The following is a 24,446-nucleotide window of genomic DNA, read 5'->3' as shown; positions in this document are numbered from 1 at the left end:
GACAAGCCCGTGAACTTGCAGGGCAACCACAAACGTTAGTGGCTTGTAAATATGTTGTTTACCGTTACCGTTTTCCGCAATGCCGCCTCCGGAGAGGCAGGTTGGAGGGAGGGCCCTGAGCAGAGCAGGCTGGGGCCCAGCCACCAAAGGAACCGGTGGCTACCCTCTGGAGGGAAGGACAGATCCCGCTCGGGTAACTTGTGCTGGACTGTGGGTCAAGGGGTACTGCCTGGGCTTTAGGGGCAGCATCAGGGCCAGGTTGCTTGGGTGGGAGAGAGCGGAAACCGTAACCGTAAACCGTTATGCAACGTTAAAGAAATGTGCCTCCCGTTATGGGAAGATCCATTAAAAATGTACATATGTTATTTTACCATGTTATCTTTTACAGAAAAATAAAACCGGTGTAGGACGGCAGCCCGCGGACGGTCTGCATTTTGCTAAGGGGCAATGTGTCGCCCTGGGCAAGCCAGGGGACACAGGTCACACACCACCACACCCTACATCCCGGTTAGGAACACCAAAGCTAACCAAAAATCCTTGTTGCCTTCCTCCAGAGAATGATGATTCACACCAGGGGGTGGGCCAGGCGGTTGGCTCCGCCCACCGAGGAGTTCACAGCTCTGGAGGCGGGAGAAACCTGGCAGTTGAGTCCAGAGAGGGACATGAAGGAGTAAACAACGGGAGTAGCCCAGGCAGGGCTTGAGTAAACAGCTAAAAGGAGTTAAGGAAGTGAAAGTAGAAGGAAGTGGTAAAGGAGGAAAGCAAGAGTGGTGACAGAGAGAAAGCCTGAAGTAGTCCAGCTGTGTGCAGGACAGGTCAGCAAGGTCAGCAACGGCGGTGACTGTCTGGAGGGGGACCGTTTGGAAGTTCCTGGAAGGACCGCGGATAAGTAGTGGCCCGGCGGTCTGGAGCAGTGTTCCGAAGGACAGTCAGCACCAGGGCAGGGGCCTCTCGGACCCCGGCAAGGCTTGGAGTCGCCAGACTTTGCCAAATCCGTCAGTGAAGGGGACGTAGATCCCCCAACAACCAAGTCCCGATTGAAGGCAACAGCCCAACCAGTGTAAGAGAGACACCGCCACCGCCAAGGCACCAGTTTCTCAGGGCCAGCGCCTGCGGGCAAAGAGTAGAGCTCCTCCGGTCCAGCTTGAAGCCGGGGAGCGGGTTACCGGTGGGAACCCATCGCAACCAACAAGTACACCAAGGTGCTAGGAAAAGGGACATCACCGTCACCTACCGGGAGAGCAAGTGCAGCCGTCCGTGGGAACCGTCTTTCCAGCCGTGTGGTTTACCGTAAAACTGTGTCAACGTCTCAGGCTGAGTGAGTACCACAGTGCCGCAAGGCACAGCGCTGCCCCCGCGTCCCTGCGCCCACCAGGCCCTGCACCTCCCAAACCATCACCAGGCCCCGGGATCTCCAACCCCTACCCACGGAGGGGCAACACAACACCTGGCTGCTCCGCATCACCATCCCCGGGACCCCTGTACTGAGCAGCGGTGGTGAAATCACCACAACCGTGGGTGGCGTCACGGACAATAAACAATTCCCACACCCATGAAACCCCTTTCACTCACGGGCGAGGAGTGCCGCTCGAGAAACCCCCGGGATCCGGCCTACCGCTCGAGCCACCACTGAGCAGCAACCGCCGGACCCGAGCAGAAGGGGGTGAGCGTAGTGTGCTGACACCCTCCTCCCCGCCCGCGACATTAGCATACCTGGCTCTGGTGCGCATGGCAGTGATGTCATACACTGCCTGCAAAGTCAGCTGCTGGTTTCTGATAGGTTGGTAACTATTTTAACGACCATACGAAATATAAAGCAGTAAGAGGATGCCGCCTGGGGCGGGGGCAGGGAAAATCTTGAATTTAAGGGTGCTTTACACACTGGGATATCGCTAACAATATATCGTCGAGGTCACGTCGTTAGTGACGCACATCCAGCGCCGTTAGCGACATCGCAGCGTGTAACACCAATGAGTGACGATCAACGAGCGCAAAAACGTGAAAAACCGTTGATCGTTGACACGTCGCTCCTTTCCTTAATATCGCTGCTGCCACATATACGATGCTGTTCCTTGTTCCTGCGGCAGCATACATCGCTGTGTGTGACACCGCAGGAGTGAGGAACATCTCCTACCCGCAGCCGCCCACAATGCGGAAGGAAGGAGGTGGGCGGGATGTTACGTCCCACTCATCTCCGCCCCTCCTCTGCTATTGGACGGCTGCCGTGTGACGTCGCTGTGACGCCGCACAACCCGCCCCCTTAGAAAGGAGACGGATCGCTGGCCAGAGCGACGTCGCAGTTCAGGTGAGTGCATGTGACGCTGCCGTAGAAATAATGTTTGCTACGCCAGTGATCACCACATATCGTGCCACCAACGGGGGCGGGTGCTATTGATGTCGCGATGATGTAGCGTGTAAAGCGGCCTTTACTCTGTGGATGTGGCAGGATGGTGGCCATAGGAGCCCAGCATGGAGGCCATAGGAGCCCAGGATGGTGGCCATAGGAGCCCAGGATGGTGGCCATAGGAGTCCAGCATGGAGGCCATAGGAGCCCAGGATGGTGGCCATAGTGGTCCAGCATGCCCAGGATAGTGTGTATAGGGGCACAGGATGGGTAAACATAGGAACCTAGGATGGTGGACATAGGGGCTCAGGATGGTGGACATCGGGGCACAGGATGGTGGACATCGGGGCACAGGATGGTGGACATAGGAACCTAGGATGGTGGACATAGGGTCGCAGGATGGTGGCCATAGGGGCGCAGGATGGTGGCCATAGGGGTGCAGGATGGTGGCCATAGGGGTGCAGGATGGTGGACATAGGGGCGCAGGTTGGTGGACATAGGGGCGCAGGATGGTGGACATAGGGGCGCAGGTTGGTGGACATAGGGGCGCAGGTTGGTGGATGACTCGCCCACCCCAGGGCTATGGGACACCCGGTGCCGGGCCGGACTAGTCCGGGGGTAGTCAGTGGTGGCGTGGCCCGACTCCGTGGCCCTGGTGGGTGTCAGTTTAAATATGGCTGCAGTGTTGGGGGTGAATAAAGTTTGTGTTCGTGATGCCACCTGTGGTATGCGGCTATTAAGCCGCCGCTGCTGTGTGAGGCCTCCGGGGTGATGATATGGCAGCAATGGTGGTACTGCTCCCCACAGGTGGAGCAATGCCCGGGGCACTGTTGGTGCTTATTAGTGTCTATGCAGAGAAATAACTGAGGCAACACCAGGGGTGCAGTTTCAAGGTCTTTACTCACAGTTCTTGTCAAGGCCTGCAGGAGCCTTTGGACTGCTGGGACCACCGTCAGGGACCTCCGCCGATCCCGAGTAGATCTGGGGGTTGATGCCAGTGCACCCCTCTAATTGTGTCCTTTCTCAGCTGACTTCACTGGCCACCAGCTCTGAAGCTATCTGTGGCCCTGGAATCCCTTAGTTCCCTGCTTGGTGTCACCTGGACCCTCCGAGTCCCAGGGTCTTCACCAGGAAGCGTCACTTTCTTCTTTCTTGAGCTCCTGCCTGACTAGAGCTCTTCTTCTACTCTCGGTTTCTCTCTTCTGTTGCTTTCTCTGTGCGGACACTCTGAACTCACAGAGCTCCTTTCTCTTTCACAGCTACATGCTGGCTCCTCACTCTCTCACTCTCTGAGGTAAACTGAAACTCTGACCTTCCTCTCTGCTCTACACTCGGCTGGCTCCTCCCACCTCCCCAGTTGCTAAGCTACCACCCTATGGGAGCAGGGATGGGTCTTACGACCCCTCTCAGCATGCAGCATGGGAGGGTTGCTGCCACTGTCCCTGGTCCCAGTGTGTGCCCAGCAATGGGTGTAGTGCAGTTTTACCTGTGAACTGACATGTACCCCCTTCCTTACCCAGGATGGGACATTACACCTCTGACTGGGGTGCAATGTCTCTGTGGCGACATAAGCCTCAGGGGCGCCACATGGACATAGGGGCGCAGGTTGGTGGACATAGGGGCACAGGATTGTGGACATAGGGGCGCAGGTTTGTGGACATAGGGGCACAGGATTGTGGACATAGGGGCACAGGATTGTGGACATAGGGGCGCAGGTTGGTGGACATAGGGGCACAGGATTGTGGACATAGGGGCGCAGGTTGGTGGACATAGGGGCACAGGATTGTGGACATAGGGGCACAGGATTGTGGACATAGGGGCACAGGATTGTGGACATAGGGGCACAGGATTGTGGACATAGGGGCACAGGATTGTGGACATAGGGGCACAGGATGAAGGACATTATTAAATAAAGGGGACAAGCTGGGGACATTATTACAGGAAGGGTCCGGGATGGGTGACATAGCCAGAATGAGGAACATAGTAGATTAGTTTAAGGTGGCAAGGAGGGGACATAGCTACTGTAGGGGTTAATTCGGGGACATTAGTATATTTTCCTTTCGATGATCCTATTTTCCATGGCAGCGCAGGAGGGGTCTTGCTGCTGCGCAGGGAGCGGCCGCACTAATATTCCAGTTTATATCTGCATCTGGCTCAGTTTATAAGTCAAAGAAGAAAGTGGTGACTGCTCCAGAAGCGACTGTGGCGCCCTGGACAAGCCAGGTCGTCACAGGTACTACACCAACACACCCCACACCCCGGTTAGGCACACCTAGGCCAAACACAAATCCTTGTTGCCTTCCTCCAGGGGCTGATGTCCACACCAGGGGGTGGGCCAGGCGGTTGGTCCCGCCCACCGAGGAGTTCACAGTCGTGGAGGCGGGAAGAGTTCAGATGAGTTTTGGAGAGTGAAGTGGCAGTAGAGGAGACTGACCGTGTCCGAGTGCGTGGCCCGGGCACATACAGCAAGGTTGGCAGACGGTGTTGACCGTCTGCAGGAGTGGCCTATTGGAGTGAACCGTACGGACCGGGGACGGGCAGTGGCCCGCCGGTAACGGATCGGGGAGTGAAGAGAAGCCAGCACCATTCGGCAGGGCTTACGGACCCCGACCAGGCTAGGAGTCGCTGTAAAACCGGTCAAATCCGTTAGCGAAGGGAACCTCCGGGGTTTCCCAGCAGCCAAGTCCCGATAGAGGGAAACACAGTCACCGCCAAGGCTACAGTTCCTAGGGCCAGAGCCTGCGGGCAAAAGGGGCTCCCTCAGCATCCATCTAAGCTGGGGAGTGGGTTACCGGTGGGAAGCCATTGGAACCGTAAACACAACATAGGTGCAGGGAAAGGCAATCACCGCCAACCTACCGGGAGAAGAACAACCGCAGCCGCCTGTGGGACCCGTCCATCCAGCCGTTTGTTTTACCGGAGACTTTGCATTCGTCATTGGCTGAGTGAGTACCACCGTGCCGTGCGGCACAGCGCTGTCCCCGTGACCCTGCATCTCACCAGGCCCCGTAACCCGCCTGCCATCCCTCCCTTACCGGGCCCCGGGACAACCAACCCCCCCTCCCTAGGGGAGAACCAACATCCAAGCTGCTCCCTGTCATCGCTCCCGGGATCCCCGTCCAGAGCAGCGGTGGTGTCACAACCTCACCACAACCGTGGGTAGCGTCACGGACAATATCCCCAAACCACACACCAATTCCCCCCTTTCACTCACGGGCGAGGAACGCCGCTCGAGTCCCCGGGATCCGGCCCACCGCTTGAGCCACCACCGAGCAGCAGCAGCAGCAGCCGGACCCGAGCAGTGGGTGAGTGCAGCGTCCCCTCCTCCGCCGGCGACAACTTGGCGTCACGAACAGGATCTTACCGCTCTGCCGTTTGGTAGAGGTGCGCCTTGTGACCGCCGGAGGTGTCCGGCCGAAAATCTTGAGAAGCCGCCATTTTGGGCGCGAAAAGTCCCCGCTCGAGCGTCTTCCCGAGTAGCAGAGGCGCGAAAGCTGAAACTCCGCCCCGTTAGAGGAGGAGCCGGAAAAAGACTAAGGGGGACACGGATGGTGTCTGGCCGCATGTAGCTCGCAGCTGTGGAAGCAGGGACGCCGGGACTCTGCGATCTGCTGGTTCCTGGAAAGTACCGGTACCAACATGTCCGCCCCGTCCAGCTACGCAGAGGTTACAGAGCCGTTGCCCGGAACAGCGGCGTGGCTCAGGGCCCGAACAGCGGGGATCTGCCGGCGCTACCGGAGTCAGGTATGTATGCTGATGGAGCAGTGGACCGCGGAGGTGGAGGAGGTAGCTGCGGTCGCCCGGGTGTACGGAATGGAGGCCATGATGGAGGAGCTGGTGAGTGACCCACGCCCCTGTGTCCCTGAGGGACCGGCCGTTGTGGCTGAGGGACCCGGTCTACCCCTGGCCCCCATGTCGCCTCGGTCTTCCTTGCCCGTGCACCCCGCTACTGCTGGTCCGTCTGACGTACACCCCCTCATAACGGTAGCCGAAAGAGTGGTGAGCCCGGAGACTGCGGCAGCTGGCGGCAACCCGCCTGGCGCAAGGAGAGATGATGGTGACTCCGGACCTGACACAGAGCCTGTTTCGGAGGAAGACGAAGGAGTCGTCGACCTGTATGGCACGGAGGCCACTTACATCCCCCGGAGCGGAAATAACGGATATCGGGCGGCCCTTCCTCGTCGCGCCTGCTATGCGCTGGAGGGGCTGGTACCCGTGTTCTTCCACCCAGGGCCGGGTGAGGAGGACGAAAGTGAACAGTGAAGCCAGCGGGGCCCCGCTGCAAGTTGTCCCCGTTGGGACCGCCAGTTTAAAAAGTTGTGAATGATAAGATGAATCAACAGAAGATGTAACCTGATTAGCACTGTGATTAAACTGGCCGTTGCCGGCAACTGTTGTCCCCGTAGGGACTTCCTGCAACCGTTGCGTAAGGGACTTCTTACGGACAAGCCCGAGAACTTGCAGGGCAACCACAAACTTAGTGGGATGTAAATAAAAATGTTGTTGGCTTGAAACCGTTGCCGCCTTGAGTTGTGAGGATGGGCCTGGAGGAAAGGGATGGCCCAGGCCCGCCACTACCGTAACCGGTGGCGATCCTCTGGGGGTTCAGGGGTCCCCATGGATGCGGGTCCCCTGAAAGAGACAGAACCCGCTCGGGCAACTTGGTGCTGGACTGGGGTCAAGGGGTGTTGCCCGCTTCTTAGGGGCAGCATCAGGGCCAGGTTGTTTGGGTGGGAGAAGAGCGGAAGCCGTACCGTTGAAAATGTTATGATGTCTTTATATGTGCTTTTACCGTTTTTACTCTTTTTGCAGTTAAACAAAAATAAAACCGGTGATGGATGGGCAGCCCGCGGACGGTCTGCATTTTACTAAGGGGGAATGTGGCGCCCTGGACAAGCCAGGTCGTCACAGGTACTACACCAACACACCCCACACCCCGGCTAGGCACACCTAGGTCAAGCACAAATCCTTGTTGCCTTCCTCCAGGGGCTGATGTCCACACCAGGGGGTGGGCCAGGTGGTTGGTCCCGCCCACCGAGGAGTTCACAGTCCTGGAGGTGGGAAGAGTTCAGATGATGAGTTTTGGAGAGTGAAGTGGCAGTAGAGGAGTCTGACCGTGTCAGGGTGCGTGGTCCGGGCACATACAGCAAGGTTGGCAGATGGTGGTGACCGTCTGCAGGAGAGGCTAATTGGAGTGAACCGTAAGGACCGGGGATGGGCGGTGGCCCAACGGTACCGGATTGGGGAGTGAAGAGAAGCCAGCACCATTCGGCAGGGCCTACGGACCCCGACCAGGCTAGGAGTCACCGTAAAACCGGTCAAATCCGTTAGCGAAGGGAACCTCCGGGGTTTCCCAGCAGCCAAGACCCGATTGAAGGCAACAGCTCACACCGTAGAGGGAAACACAGTCACCGCCAAGGCTACAGTTCCCAGGGCCAGAGCCTGCGGGCAAAAGGGGCTCCCTCAGCTCCCATCCAAGCTGAAGAGCGGGTTACCGGTGGGAACCCATTGGAACCGTAAACACAACATAGGTGCAGGGAAAGGCAGTCACCACCAACCTACCGGGAGAAGAACCACCGCAGCCGTTTGTTTGACCAGAGACTCTGTGTGAATTACTGGCTGAGTGAGTACCACCGTGCAGTACGGCACAGCGCTGTCCCCGCGACCCTGCACCTCACCAGGCCCCGTAACCCGCCTGCCATCCATCCCTACCCCATCCCCGGGCCCCGGGACAACCCACCCCCTACCCACGGAGGGGAGAACCAACATCCAAGCTGCTCCCTGTCATCGCTCCCGGGATCCCCGTCCAGAGCAGCGTTGGTGTCACCAATATCACCACAACCGTGGGTGGCGTCACGGACAATAGCCCTAAACCAAAAACCATTCCCCTTTCACTCACGGGCGAGGAACGCCGCTCGAGTCCCCGGGATCCGGCCCATCACTCGAGCCACCACCGAGCAGCGGCAGCCGGACCCGAGCAGTGGGTGAGCGCAGCGTCCCCTCCTCCGCCCGCGACACGACCACCTATAGATGTCTTCAGAGAGGAGCCTGGAGAGAAGATGTGATAGCGCCCTGAAGAGGAGGATTCAGCCAGAGCCACCACGAGTGTTCCCCATACACCAACACTACATATAGCATTCCTGTGTATGAGGAGCGGGCACTACCATGCTCAGGTGATCAGTACTGGTAACTAGTGATGAGCGGGCACTACCATGCTCGGGCGCTCAGTACTGGTAACTAGTGATGAGCGGGCACTACCATGCTCGGGTGCTCAGTACTGGTAACTAGTGATGAGCGGGCACTACCATGCTCAGGTGCTCGGTACTCATAACTAGTGATGAGCGGGCACTACCATGCTCGGGTGCTCTGTACTGGTAACTAGTGAGGAGCGGGTGTGAAGCCCCACAGGTGTTGTATCGGTGCATTACCTTCAGGGACTCCACGTAGCTGGTTCTGGTCACAGGTAGGAGATCTTCTTCTTGTCGTGACGCCACTCTCAGTATTGCGGCCAGTAGGGACCGCCACTGCAGGTTGAGGGTCGCCTGGGGCTGATGGTGTGTGCAGTTAGTTGGAATAGCCTCCTGAGAGTGAGGCAAGCCCCAGGGCCCGGTGTAGGTGCGTAGTACCACAAGTCGCAGAATGACCACACAGGCAGGATGTCTTTTAGGGTTTTTACTCACTTCAGGTGGTAGGGTGAGTAACCCGGGCGTAGCTGGGATGAACCAGATGGGAACCAGGTATCCTTCAGGCTGACTTTATGAGGGTGACTACTGACTCGCCTTCCTTAGCCCTTGGTGGTTTGGGGTGACCCCGACTTTGAGTCCCTATGGGGGTCACCCAGGGAAGATGCGGCAGCCTCTCTCCCCCTTTTGTTTGCCGTTTGCTTGTTCCCCGGACCAGGCCACTCCAGCTGCTTGCCTCCTGTGACCTATGGGCCCTCACTGCGGTTACGTGGCTGCGGCTTTTGTGGTGTTGTGGTGTGGGCTTTGAGGGCCCCACACCGGCAGGTTTAGCGAAAGAAAGCTGGATCTATCTCCGCTTCGGGATCTGCCGCCCGTTTGGGCCTGGTACTCTCTAGCAGTCTCCTTACTTCCCACTCCGTGCTTTCTCTCTAGCTGAAGCTGGCTTTCAGGTAGCACTCCTAGTTGACCGTTCTCCCCCGTCAGTAGCCACTGCGCGGGCGCTGTTAGACAGCATCAACCCCACAGGTCTGCTCCTCACTGAGCCCTCTGGAGTTCTCCTTCTAACTGACTCACTGCTCCTCCTCTCCTGTTCTTGCCTACGCCACCTAGCAACCAGATTCTCTTACCACACCCCTTGAGAGGAGATGGAGGCTTTTGGCCCCCTCCACTATTCCAGTGAAGGTCAAGGCTTTTCCCCCTCCTGGGATCCCCAGGGGTCCTCTCATGGGTACATGTGTGAGACCTGATCACTATGCGCCTGTGTTCCACACCCCGGTCAGCCTTCTGGATTACCTGTATTGTACTGTCCCCAGCATGGGTGCAGTACTCAGTGGTGCCTGACCAGGTCAGGGGCGCCACATTCCCCCTTAGTTATCACCAGCACGTCCTCGGGCTGCAAGACAACATTTTAAAATGCATAAAACATTAAAACATGTAAAACATTTTTAAAAGCACCAGGTACCATACATCACCACCCTCCACCCACAAGTCCGTTAACCCACCCAAACCCTTTCACGTTGGCCGCGGCTTCAGCCACTTCTGGCAGGATGTAGAGGCGGCTTACATGGGCTGGTGGTTTCAGGGTATACCTGGCCTGGTGGATCCGCGCCTTCAGCCTCTTCTGGCAGGATGCAGAGGCGGCCTCCACAGTTGGTGCTGACCAGGTACCCTCTTTGTGGTGGTGAGCCAAGGCCCCATAAACAGGCGTGCTCTCTGGTTGCAGGTGAGCCAAGGCCCTATATACGGACGGGCTCCTCCTGGTTGCAGACGAGCCAAGCCCCTAAACAGGCTGACTCTGGTGGCGGTGGTGCCCTTTTGGTGTAACTATTTACACTGCGAGAGTTTGTGGCTATAGCCAGTTCATAGCCTTAAGGTTTATGGTTTTCTCACAATAGTTTTTGTGGGCACATTCTTAAACGTGAACGTTGCAAAACAAAACTTTTCAAAACTTCAACTGGTAACCTCTTTCTTTACTTTACTTTTCTCTACTCCTCTTTACCAGGGCTTGAGCCTGTATGGCTGCGGCACCTGCTGCTTTCCTGCTCTTTGTCGTCGTCTGAGGTAGTTTCATCTGTAGGTTCCTTGTCTTTTCTTTCTTGATCTTCATCTGTGTCTTTATCTCTGTCTTTTCTTTCTTGATCTTCATCTGTTTCTTTATCTCTGTCTTTTCTTTCTTGTAGCATGGGGTGGCTGTAAGGTTTGCTGGTGCATAGTGCTACGTCAAGCGCGTACAGTCCTCTTTCGCCTTCATGCATAGTGAATTGTACTGAATCCCCCATCTTTAGGTTTCTGCCAGGGTGTCCTCTAGGCAGATGAGCGCTCACATCTCTTCTGTTGACAAATATCCCTTCTTTGATACCAGGGGCTACAATAAAGCCGTATCCGCTTTTCAAGTTGAAATCCTCCACTACTCCTCTGCAAAGGGGTCCTCTGACCTGGGCTTTGGACCTTCTCAGTAACCTTTTCTCCTGTAGGTCTCTGGCTGTGACTTCTCTCTGCTCTGGAGACTGTGGTGCAGGGGACAGCGTTGTTCTATTGCGACGCCTTGTCTTGCGGCCTGAACTCTGCGTGGTACAGCTTGCAAACTCCCAGGTGAGACTTTTAGGCAGATCTTCGTCAGCGGACGGTGTCAGGTCTTCCTCATCCCAACGGGAATAGGGTAACATCTCCGGCTCTGAGTATAGATCCACTGCTGGTGGCTCCGGAGTCAGCTCCTCAGCTTCCTGGCCTCCTCTCCCCCTTAGTTCTTCGCTGCACTCTGGTTGTGGCAGCGCTGGGGATGAGTGGTCCTCAGCTGGTCTGGGCAGTGGACTCTCTGGCGCGGCTGCAGGGGTTGCCTGAATCTCCTTGGGGGTATGCGGAGGGAGCAGATACCGATCCACCATCTCTTGTGGGAACTGGGCCTCTAGGTCAGCCTTCAGCTTCCAGTATTCGGGGTCCTCTCCTATCAGGGTCTTCCTAACAGGGACCTCTTTGGACTGGGGAGCGGTGTCTGCTCTGGCCTTGCAGGCCGGGGTAAATGATGAGGTAATCTCTTCTTGGCGGGCCGCGCCTGGCATGGCGGCGGCCTGGTCTTGGCGGGCCGCGCCCGGCATGGCGGCGGCCTGGTCTTGGCGGGCCGCGCCCGGCATGGCGGCGGCCTGGTCTTGGCGGGCCGCGCCCGGCATGGCGGCGGCCTGGATCGGCGTCGCAGCTGCGATGGGATCTGTGCAGGCTGGGCTGGACGTCGCTGCAGCAGTCTGGGCTTGGCGGGCCGCGCCTGGCGTGGCTGCGGCCTGGTTCAGCACCTCACTTGCGGCGCGGACGAGCGTTGCTGCGGCGGTGGTGTCTCGGCGGGCCGGGCCTAGCAGGGCGGCGGCCTGGGTCAGCGTTACGCCTGCGACGCGGATGAGGGTCGCGGTGGCAGCCGGTTCTTTGCGGGCCGGACTGGGCGTTGCTGCAGGGACCGGGTCTTGGTGGGCCGAGCAGGGCATCGCTGCGGCCGCTGGGGCTTGGAAGGCCGCACCTGGCGTGGCTGCGGCCTGCTTCAGCGTCGCCGCACCGGACGCCTCTTCGGGGACCGCGGGCGTGGCAGCAGGGGTCGGGGCACTTGCGCTGGCCGGGGCATCACTCGACTCACCCACCGGTGGCAGCATCGGGGTCTGCGTCATCGCCGTCCTGTCTGGCACTCGGCGCGCGGCTCTCCTTTCATAGGCCCGAACCGCCGCGGTCATCTCCAGCATTTCCATTCGTTCTTCCCGGATCTGCTCCACAACCCGGTTCTCCAGCCGGTCGCAGAACTGGGCCAGCTCCCAATACCACCAGGCAGCGGAGCCTGGTTCTGGGTTCCTGCGGTCAGACGCCATTTCTTCTGCGCCATCTTCTGCACGATCTCCCAGCAGTGGACTCGCCGTTGCCTCTAGTAGCAAGCTGCTCAATTTCTGCTCTGCCTCTTTCAGCAGCTCCTCTCCCAGCAGCAGGCTTGTGGCTCTCCTTCCTTCCCGCCGTCTCTGGACGCTTCCACCCTCATAGCTGGCAAGGTCAGAACTCTGCAGGGGATCTCTGGGTAGCCACACCTCTTCGTGGGCGGTAACTTCTTCCAGCGCGGGCTGCTGTTGTTTTTCAGCGCGCTTTTCATGGTGGCAATATGGCGGTGCTTCCAATTTTTCAAGCGGACCGCCCAGGCACATGGTCACCTGTCTGAACAGGTCTAGTCCTTATCCTGTTCGTGACGCCAGATGTGAAGCCCCACAGGTGTTGTATCGGTGCATTACCTTCAGGGACTCCACGTAGCTGGATCTCCGTCACTGGTAGGAGATCTTCTTCTTGTCGTGACGCCACTCTCAGTATTGCGGTCAGTGGGGACCGCCACTGCAGGTTGAGGGTCGCCTGGGGCTGATGGTGTGTGCAGTTAGTTGGAATAGCCTCCTGAGAGTGAGGCAAGCCCCAGGGCCCTGTATAGGTGCGTAGTACCACAAGTCGCAGAATGACCACACAGGCAGGATGTCTTTTAGGGTTTTTACTCACATTTGATGGCAGGGTGAGTAACCCGGGCGTAGCTGGGATGAACCAGGCGGGAACCAGGTGTCCTTCAGGCTGACTTGTGAGGGTGACTACTGACTCGCCTTCCTTAGCCCTTGGTGGTTTGGGGTGACCCCGACTTTGAGTCCCTATGGGGGTCACCCAGGGAAGTTGCTGAAGCCTCACTCCCCTTCGTTTGCCGTTTGCTTGTCGCCTGGGCCAGATCACTCCAGCTTCTTGCCTCCTGTGACCTATGGGCCCTCACTGCGGTTACGTGGCTGCGGCTTTTGTGGTGTTGTGGTGTGGGCTTTGAGGGCCCCACACCGGCAGGTTTAGCAGAAGAAAGCTGGATCTATCTTCGCTTCGGGATCTGCCGCCCGGTTGGGCCTGGTGCTCTCTAGCAGTCTCCTTACTTCCCACTCCGTGCTTTCTCTCTAGCTGAAGCTGGCTTTCAGGCAGCACTCCTAGTTGACCGTTCTCCCCCGTCTGTAGCCACTGCGCGGGCGCTGTTAGACAGCAACAGCCCCACAGGTCTGCTCCTCACTGAGCCCTATGGAGTTCTCCTTCTAACTGACTCACTGCCCCTCCTCTCCTGTGCCTGCCTATGCCACCTAGCAACCAGACTCTCCACCACACCCCTTGAGAGGAGATGGAGGCTTTTGGCCCCCTCCACTATTCCAGTGAAGGTCAAGGCTTTTCCCCCTCCTGGGATCCCCAGGGGTCCTCTCATGGGTACATGTGTGAGACCTGATCACTATGCGCCTGTGTTCCACACCCCGGTCAGCCTTCTGGATTACCTGTATTGTACTGTCCCCAGCATGGGTGCAGTACTCAGTGGTGCCTGACCAGGTCAGGGGCGCCACACGGGCACTACCATGCTCGGGTGCTCAGTACTGGTAACTAGTGATGAGCGGGCACTACCATGCTCAGGTGCTCGGTACTCATAACTAGTGATGAGTGGGCACTACCATGCTCGGGTGCTCAGTACTGGTAACTAGTGAAGAGCGGGCACTACCATGCTCGGGTGTTCAGTACTGGTAACTAGTGATAAGTGGGCACTACCATGCTCGGGTGCTCAGTACTGGTAACTAGTGATGAGCGGGCACTACCATGCTCGGGTGCTCAGTACTGGTAACTAGTGATGAGCGGGCACTACCATGCTCGGGTGCTCAGTACTGGTAACTAGTGATGAGTGGGCACTACCATGCTCGGGTGCTCAGTACTGGTAACTAGTGATGAGCAGGCACTACCATGCTCGGGTGCTCAGTACTGGTAACTAGTGATGAGTGGGCACTACCATGCTCAGGTGCTCAGTACTGGTAACTAGTGATAAGTGGGCACTACCATGCTCAGGTGCTCAGTACTGGTAACTAGTGATGAGCGGGCACTACCATGCTCGGGTGCTCAGTACTGGTAACTAGTGATGAGCGGGCACTACCATGCTCGGGTGCTCAGTACTGGTAACTAGTGATAAGCAGGCACTACCATGCTCAGGTGCTCAGTACTGGTAACTAGTGATGAGTGGGCACTACCATGCTCAGGTGCTCAGTACTGGTAACTAGTGATGAGCGGGCACTACCATGCTCGGGTGCTCAGTACTGGTAACTAGTGATGAGCGGGCACTACCATGCTCAGGTGCTCAGTACTGGTAACTAGTGATGAGCGGGCACTACCATGCTCGGGTGCTCTGTACTGGTAACTAGTGATGAGTGGGCACTACCATGCTCGGGTGCTCAGTACTGGTAACTAGTGATGAGCGGGCACTACCATGCTCAGGTGCTCAGTACTGGTAACTAGTGATGAGTGGGCACTACCATGCTCGGGTGCTCTGTACTGGTAACTAGTGATGAGCGGGCACTACCATGCTCGGGTGCTCAGTACTGGTAACTAGTGATGAGTGGGCACTACCATGCTCGGGTGCTCTGTACTGGTAACTAGTGATGAGCGGGCACTACCATGCTCGGGTGCTCAGTACTGGTAACTAGTGATGAGTGGGCACTACCATGCTCGGGTGCTCAGTACTGGTAACTAGTGATGAGCGGGCACTACCATGCTCGGGTGCTCAGTACTGGTAACTAGTGATGAGTGGGCACTACCATGCTCGGGTGTTCTGTACTGGTAACTAGTGATGAGCAGACACTACCATGCTCGGGTAACTGTACTGGTAACTAGTACTGAGCGGGCACTACCATGCTCGGGTGCTCGGTACTGGTAACTAGTGATGAGCGGGCACTACCATGCTCAGGTGCTCAGTACTGGTAACTAGTGATGAGCTGGCACTACCATGCTCGGGTGCTCAGTACTGGTAACTAGTGATGAGCGGGCACTACCATGCTCAGGTGCTCTGTACTGGTAACTAGTGATGAGCGGACACTACCATGCTCGGGTGCTCAGTACTGGTAACTAGTGATGAGCGAGCACTACCATGCTCGGGTGCTCAGTACTGGTAACTAGTGATGAGCGGGCACTACCATGCTCAGGTGCTCTGTACTGGTAACTAGTGATGAGCGGACACTACCATGCTCAGGTGCTCAGTACTGGTAACTAGTGATGAGCGGGCACTACCATGCTCGGGTGCTCAGTACTGGTAACTAGTGATGAGCGGACACTACCATGCTCGGGTGCTCAGTACTGGTATCTAGTGATGAGCGGGCACTACCATGCTCGGGTGCTCAGTACTGGTAACTAGTGATGAGCGAGCACTACCATGCTCGGGTGCTCAGTACTCGTAACTAGTGATGAGCAGGCACTACCATGCTCGGGTGCTCAGTACTGGTAACTAGTGATGAGCGGACACTACCATGCTCGGGTGCTCAGTACTGGTATCTAGTGATGAGCGGGCACTACCATGCTCGGGTGCTCAGTACTGGTAACTAGTGATGAGTGGGCACTACCATGCTCGGGTGCTCAGTACTGGTAACTAGTGATGAGCGGGCACTACCATGCTCGGGTGCTCAGTACTGGTAACTAGTGATGAGCGGGCACTACCATGCTCGGGTGCTCAGTACTGGTAACTAGTGATGAGCGGGCACTACCATGCTCGGGTGCTCAGTACTGGTAACTAGTGATGAGCGGACACTACCATGCTCGGGTGCTCAGTACTGGTAACTAGTGATGAGCGGACACTATCATGCTCAGGTGCTCAGTACTGGTAACTAGTGATGAGCGGACACTATCATGCTCAGGTGCTCTGTACTGGTAACTAGTGATGAGCGGGCACTACCATGCTCAGGTGCTCACTACTGGTAACTAGTGATGAGCGGGCACTACCATGCTCGGGTGCTCAGTACTGGTAACTAGTGATGAGCGGGCACTACCATGCTCGGGTACTCAGTACTGGTAACTAGTGATGAGCGGGCACTACCATGCTCGGGTGCTCAGTACTGGTAACTAGTGAGGAGCGGGCACTACCATGCTCGGGTGCTCAGTACTGGTAACTAGTGATGAGCGGGCACTACCATGCTCGGGTGCTCAGTACTGGTAACTAGTGATGAGCGGGCACTGCCATGCTCTGGTGCTCAGTACTGGTAACTAGTGATGAGCGGGCACTACCATGCTCGGGTGCTCAGTACTGGTAACTAGTGATGAGCGGACACTACCATGCTCGGGTGCTCAGTACTGGTAACTAGTGATGAGCGGGCACTACCATGCTCGGGTGCTCAGTACTGGTAACTAGTGATGAGCGGGCACTACCATGCTCGGGTGCTCAGTACTGGTAACTAGTGATGAGCGGGCACTACCATGCTCGGGTGCTCAGTACTGGTAACTAGTGATGAGCGGGCACTACCATGCTCAGGTGCTCAGTACTGGTAACTAGTGATGAGCGGGCACTACCATGCTCGGGTGCTCTGTACTGGTAACTAGTGATGAGCGGGCACTATCATGCTCAGGTGCTCAGTACTGGTAACTAGTGATGAACGGGCACTACCATGCTCGGGTGATCAGTACTGGTAACTAGTGATGAGCGAGCACTACCATGCTCGGGTGCTCAGTACTGGTAACTAGTGATGAGCGGGCACTACCATGCTCGGGTGCTCAGTACTGGTAACTAGTGATGAGCGGGCACTACCATGCTCAGGTGCTCAGTACTGGTAACTAGTGATGAGCGTGCACTACCATGCTCGGGTGCTCAGTACTGGTAACTAGTGATGAGCGGGCACTACCATGTTCAGGTGCTCAGTACTGGTAACTAGTGATGAGCGGGCACTACCATGCTCGGGTGCTCAGTACTGGTAACTAGTGATGAGAGGGCACTACCATGCTCAGGTGCTCAGTACTGGTAACTAGTGATGAGTGAGCACTACCATGCTCGGGTGCTCGGTACTGGTAACTAGTGATGAGCGGGCACTACCATGCTCGGGTGCTCTGTACTGGTAACTAGTGATGAGCGGGCACTACCATGCTCGGGTGCTCGGTACTGGTAACTAGTGATGAGTGGGCACTACCATGCTCGGGTGCTCAGTACTGGTAACTAGTGATGACCGGGCACTACCATGCTCGGGTGCTCAGTACTGGTAACTAGTGATGAGCGGGCACTACCATGCTCGGGTGGTCTGTACTGGTAACTAGTGATGAGCGGGCACTACCATGCTCAGGTGCTCAGTACTGGTAACTAGTGATGAGCGGGCACTACCATGCTCGGGTGGTCAGTACTGGTAACTAGTGATGAGCGGGCACTACCATGCTCGGGTGCTCAGTACTGGTAACTAGTGATGACCGGGCACTACCATGCTCGGGTGCTCAGTACTGGTAACTAGTGATGACCGGGCACTACCATGCTCGGGTGCTCAGTACTGGTAACTAGTGATGAGCGGGCACTACCATGCTCGGGTGGTCAGTACTGGTAACTAGTGATGACCGGGCACTACCATGCTCGGGTGCTCAGTACTGGTAACTAGTGATGAGCGGGCACTACCATGCTCGGGTGGTCTGTACTGGTAACTAGTGATGAGCGGGCACTACCATGCTCAGGTGCTCAGTACTGGTAACTAGTGATGACCGGGCACTACCATGCTCGGGTGCTCAGTACTGGTAACTAGTGATGACCGGGCACTACCATGCTCGGGTGCTCAGTACTGGTAACTAGTGATGAGCGGGCACTACCATGCTCGGGTGGTCAGTACTGGTAACTAGTGATGACCGGGCACTACCATGCTCGGGTGCTCAGTACTGGTAACTAGTGATGAGCGGGCACTACCATGCTCGGGTGGTCTGTACTGGTAACTAGTGATGAGCGGGCACTACCATGCTCGGGTGCTCAGTACTGGTAACTAGTGATGAGCGGGCACTACCATGCTCAGGTGCTCAGTACTGGTAACTAGTGATGAGCGGGCACTACCATGCTCAGGTGCTCAGTACTGGTAACTAGTGATGAGCAGACACTACCATGCTCGGGTGCTCATTACTGGTAACTAGTGATGAGCGGGCACTACCATGCTCAGGTGCTCAGTACTGGTAACTAGTGATGAGCAGACACTACCATGCTCGGGTGCTCAGTACTGGTAACTAGTGATGAGCAGACACTACCATGCTCGGGTGCTCAGTACTGGTAACTAGTGATGAGCGGGCACTACCATGCTCGGGTGCTCAGTACTGGTAACTAGTGATGAGCGGACACTACCATGCTCGGGTGCTCAGTACTGGTAACTAGTGATGAGCGGGCACTACCATGCTCGGGGGCTCTGTACTGGTAACTAGAGATGAGCGGGCACTGCCATGCTCAGGTGCTCAGTACTGGTAACTAGTGATGAGTGGACACTACCATGCTCGGGTGCTCAGTACTGGTAACTAGTGATGAGCGGGCACTACCATGCTCGGGGGCTCTGTACTGGTAACTAGAGATGAGCGGGCACTGCCATGCTCAGGTGCTCAGTACTGGTAACTAGTGATGAGCGGGCACTACCATGCTCGGGTGCTCAGTACTGGTAACTAGTGATGAGCGGACACTACCATGCTCGGGTGCTCAGTACTGGTAACTAGTGATGAGCGGGCACTACCATGCTCGGGTGCTCTGTACTGGTAACTAGAGATGAGCGGGCACTGCCATGCTCAGGTGCTCAGTACTGGTAACTAGTGATGAGCGGGCACTACCATGCTCAGGTGCTCAGTACTGGTAACTAGTGATGAGCGGACACTACCATGCTCGGGTGCTCAGTACTGGTAACTAATGATGAGTGAGCACTACCATGCTCGGGTGCTCAGTACTGGTAACTAGTGATGAGCGGGCACTACCATGCTCAGGTGCTCAGTACTGGTAACTAGTGATGAGCAGACACTACCATGCTCGGGTGCTCAGTACTGGTAACTAATGATGAGTGAGCACTACCATGCTCGGGTGCTCAGTACTGGTAACTAGTGATGAGCGGGCACTACCATGCTCAGGTGCTCAGTACTGGTAACTAGTGATGAGCGGGCACTACCATGCTCGGGTGCTCAGTACTGGTAACTAATGATGAGTGAGCACTACCATGCTCGGGTGCTCAGTACTGGTAACTAGTGATGAGCGGGCACTACCATGCTCGGGTGCTCAGTACTGGTAACTAGTGATGAGCAGACACTACCATGCTCAGGTGCTCAGTACTGGTAACTAGTGATGAGCGGGCACTACCATGCTCGGGTGCTCAGTACTGGTAACTAGTGATGAGCGGGCACTACCATGCTCGGGTGCTCAGTACTGGTAACTAATGATGAGTGAGCACTACCATGCTCGGGTGCTCAGTACTGGTAACTAGTGATGAGCGGGCACTACCATGCTCAGGTGCTCAGTACTGGTAACTAGTGATGAGCGGGCACTACCATGCTCGGGTGCTCAGTACTGGTAACTAGTGATGAGCGGGCACTACCATGCTCAGGTGCTCAGTACTGGTAACTAGTGATGAGTGGGCACTACCATGCTCGGGTACTCAGTACTGGTAACTAGTGATGAGCGGGCACTACCATGCTCAGGTGCTCAGTACTGGTAACTAGTGATGAGCGGGCACTACCATGCTCGGGTACTCAGTACTGGTAACTAGTGATGAGCGGGCACTACCATGCTCGGGTGCTCAGTACTGGTAACTAGTGATGAGCGGGCACTACCATGCTCGGGTGCTCAGTACTGGTAACTAGTGATGAGCGGGCACTACCATGCTCGGGTGCTCAGTACTGGTAACTAGTGATGAGCGGGCACTACCATGCTCGGGTGCTCAGTACTGGTAACTAGTGATGAGCGGGCACTACCATGCTCAGGTGCTCAGTACTGGTAACTAGTGATGAGCAGACACTACCATGCTCAGGTGCTCAGTACTGGTAACTAGTGATGAGCGGGCACTACCATGCTCAGGTGCTCAGTACTGGTAACTAGTGATGAGCGGGCACTACCATGCTCGGGTGCTCTGTACTGGTAACTAGTGATGAGCGGGCACTACCATGCTCGGGTGCTCAGTACTGGTAACTAGTGATGAGCAGACACTACCATGCTCAGGTGCTCAGTACTGGTAACTAGTGATGAGCGGGCACTACCATGCTCGGGTGCTCAGTACTGGTAACTAGTGATGAGCGGGCACTACCATGCTCGGGTGCTCAGTACTGGTAACTAGTGATGAGCGGGCACTACCATGCTCGGGTGCTCAGTACTGGTAACTAGTGATGAGTGGCCACTACCATGCTCAGGTGCTCAGTACTGGTAACTAGTGATGAGCGGGCACTACCATGCTCAGGTGATCAGTACTGGTAACTAGTGATGAGCAGACACTACCATGCTCGGGTGCTCAGTACTGGTAACTAGTGATGAGCGGACACTACCATGCTCAGGTGCTCAGTACTGGTAACTAGTGATGAGCGGGCACTACCATGCTCAGGTGCTCAGTACTGGTAACTAGTGATGAGCAGACACTACCATGCTCGGGTGCTCAGTACTGGTAACTAGTGATGAGCAGACACTACCATGCTCAGGTGCTCAGTACTGGTAACTAGTGATGAGCGGGCACTACCATGCTCAGGTGATCAGTACTGGTAACTAGTGATGAGCGGGCACTACCATGCTCGGGTGCTCTGTACTGGTAACTAGTGATGAGCAGACACTACCATGCTCGGGTGCTCTGTACTGGTAACTAGTGATGAGCGGGCACTACCATGCTCAGGTGCTCAGTACTGGTAACTAGTGATGAGTGAATCCATCTCTTCTGCTGGTGATATGTGTAATGTATCTACTATGACTGCAGCAGCAGAATAGTGAGTGCAGCTCTGGAGTATAATACAGGAGGTAATTCAGGATCAGTAATGTAATGTATGTACACAGTGACTGCACCAACAGAATAGTGAGTGCAGCTCTGGAGTATAATACTGTAGGACAGGTGACTATAATCTATTACTTCCTGTTATCAGCCATTACTTGCTTGGGGAGGAGACTGTAGGATAGGTGAGTACAATCTATTACTCCCTGTTGTCAGCCATTACTGGGGGAGGAGACTGTAGGACAGGTGACTACAATCTATTACTCTCTGTTATCAGCCATTACTGGGGAGGACACAGTAGGACAGGTGAGCACAGTCTATTACTCCCTGTTATCAGCTATTACCTGGGGAGGAGGCTGTAGGACAGGTGACTACAATCTATTACTCCCTGGTATCAGCCATTCCTGCGGGGGAGGCTGTATAACGGGTGACTATAGTCTATTATTCCCTATTATCAGCCATTACTGGAGGAGGACCCTGTAGGATGGGTGACTACAATCTCTTACTCTCTGTTATCAGCCATTACTGCGGGGAAGGCTGTAGGATAGGTGAGTACAGTCTTTTAGTCCCTGGTATCAGCCATTACTGGGGAGGAGACTGTAGGACAGGTGAGAACTATTACTCCCTGTAATTAGCCATTTCTGGGGAGGACACTGTAGGACAGGTGACTACAATCTATTACTCCCTGGTATCAGCCGTTACTGGGGGAGGAGACGGTAGGACAGGTGAGTTCAGTCTATTACTCCCTGTTATCAGCCATTACTGAGGGAGCAGGCTGTAGGACGGGTAACTATAGTCTATTACTCCCTGTTATCAGCCATTACTGGGGGGAGGACACTGTAGGACAGGTGACTACAATCTATTACTCTCTGGTATCAGCCATTACTGGGGGTGGCGGCTGTAGGACGGGTGACTACAATCTACTACTCCCTGTTATCAGCCATTACTGGGGGAAGAGACTGTAGGACAGGTGACTACAATCTATTACTCCCTGTTATCAGCCATTACTGGGGGAAGAGACTGTAGGACAGGTGACTACAATCTATTATTCCCTGGTATCAGTCATTCCTGCGGGGGAGGCTGTATAACGGGTGACTATAGTCTATTATTCCCTATTATCAGCCATTACTGTAGGAGGAGACTGTAGGACAGGTGACTACAATCTCTTACTCTCTGTTATCAGCCATTACTGTGGGGGAGGCTGTAGGACAGGTGAGTACAGTTTTAGTCCCTGTTATCAGCCATTACTGGGGGAGGAGGCTATAGGACGGGTGACTATAATCTATTACTCCCTGTTATCAGCCATTACTGGGGGAAGAGACTGTAGGACAGGTGAGTACAATCTATTACTCCCTGTTATCAGCCATTACTGGGGGAGGAGACTGTATAACGGGTGACTATAGTCTATTACTCCCTGTTATCAGCCATTACTGGGGGAGGAGACTGTAGGACGGGTGACTACAATCTATTACTCCCAGTTATCAGCCATTACTGGGGGAAGAGGCTGTATGACAGGTGAGTACAATCTATTATTCCCTGTTATCAGCCATTACTGGTGGGGAGGCTGTAGGAGGGGCGGCTGGCATCCTTTGCTCTCTGTTATCAGCTGTTTTGCTGTAGGTACATTCCCTTGTGCGTGGCAATGAAGCAGTTAATGTGAGTCCGCCCAGCGCTCAGTGGTGGCGGTCGCTGCTGCTCGGAGCCCCTCGCTGGTAATTATCGGCGGCTGTCAGGAGGGTCTCTATGACAGGGACCTCATTACGCAGGAATTCGTCTCGTTACTGCGCGGACCCCCTGAGCCGGAGTGGGCCGGGCCCGCGCTTCATACGCGCTCACATAATGCAGATTACAGGCACATCCATATCAAAGTGTCACATCTGCCAGCGCCAACACGGGAGAGCGCAGCTCAAGGACGCGGCCTTCATCTTCAATGCTCCGCGCCGCAACAAGAATACCCACAGCCGAAAACAAAACCCCCCCGAAATGTTCATAAGGGGGGAGTCCAACGCGGAGGTCACAGGGATACAGGGCGAAGCCCCCCGTACACAGGACGTCACCCATCCGCCATACACGCCACACCTATGGGCCTTTACATTGTATGCTCTTTACTATTGGTCAGAGCTCACAAGCTAATAGTACAGAAGAGCCTGAAGACACGCCCCCAAAGAACCTTATAAGCCACACCCCATAGAACCCTATGAGGCACGCCCCCGAAGAAGAACCCTCTGAGCCATGCCCCTGAAGAACCCTCAGACACGCCTTTGAAGAACCTTATGAGCCACACCCCATAGAACCCTCTGAGGCACGCCCCCGAAGAAGGACCCTCGGAGCCATGCCCCTGAAAAACCCTCTGAGACACGCCCCCAAGAATCCTCAGACACGCCCCTGAAGAACCCTCTGAGCCGCACCCTCTGAATCCAACCTCAAAATACCCTCTGAGCCACGCCCTGAAGGACCCTCTGAGCCCCACCCCAAAAGACCCTCTGAGAAGAACCCTCTGAGCAACGCCTTCAAAAACCCTTCTGAGCCACACCCAGAAAACCCTTCTGAGCCACGCCCCCTTGTAAAGGACCAAAAATCAACTCTGAATGAATAACTCGTATATGTAGAGCTGTTTATTGTATTAACAATCATTAATTTTTTCTTCATCACTTTGCATTGTGGCGAGTCCGGTGTCTGGGTCCGGTGTCTGGGTCCGGTGTCTGGGTCCGGTGTCTGGGTCCGGTGTCTGGGTCCGGTGTCTGGGTCCGGTGTCTGGGTCCGGTGTCTGGGTCCGATGTCTGGGTCCGGTGTCTGGGTCTGGTGTCTGGGTCCCTTGTCTGGGTCCGGTGTCGGGGTCCGGTGTCGGTGTCTGGGTCCGGTGTCTGGGTCCGGTGTCTGGGTCTGGTGTCTGGGTCCGGTGTCTGGGTCCGGTGTCGGGGTCCGGTGTCGGGGTCCGGTATCCGGTGTCGGGGTCCGGTGTCGGGGTCCGGTGTCGGTGTCTGGGTCCGGTGTCTGGGTCCGGTGTCTGGGTCCGGTGTCGGGGTCCGGTGTCGGGGTCCGGTGTCGGGGTCCGGTATCCGGTGTTGGTGTCCGGTGTCGGGGTCCAGTGTCGGGGTCCGGGTCCGGTGTCTGGGTCCAGTGTCTGGGTCCGGTGTCGGGGTCCGGTGTCGGGGTCCGGTGTCCGGTGTCGGGGTCCGGTGTCGGGGTCCGGTGTCGGTGTCCGGT

Source organism: Anomaloglossus baeobatrachus, chromosome 6, assembly GCF_048569485.1.
Source record: "Anomaloglossus baeobatrachus isolate aAnoBae1 chromosome 6, aAnoBae1.hap1, whole genome shotgun sequence".
NCBI lineage: Eukaryota > Metazoa > Chordata > Amphibia > Anura > Aromobatidae > Anomaloglossus > Anomaloglossus baeobatrachus.
Note: the sequence above shows the minus strand (reverse complement) of the source record.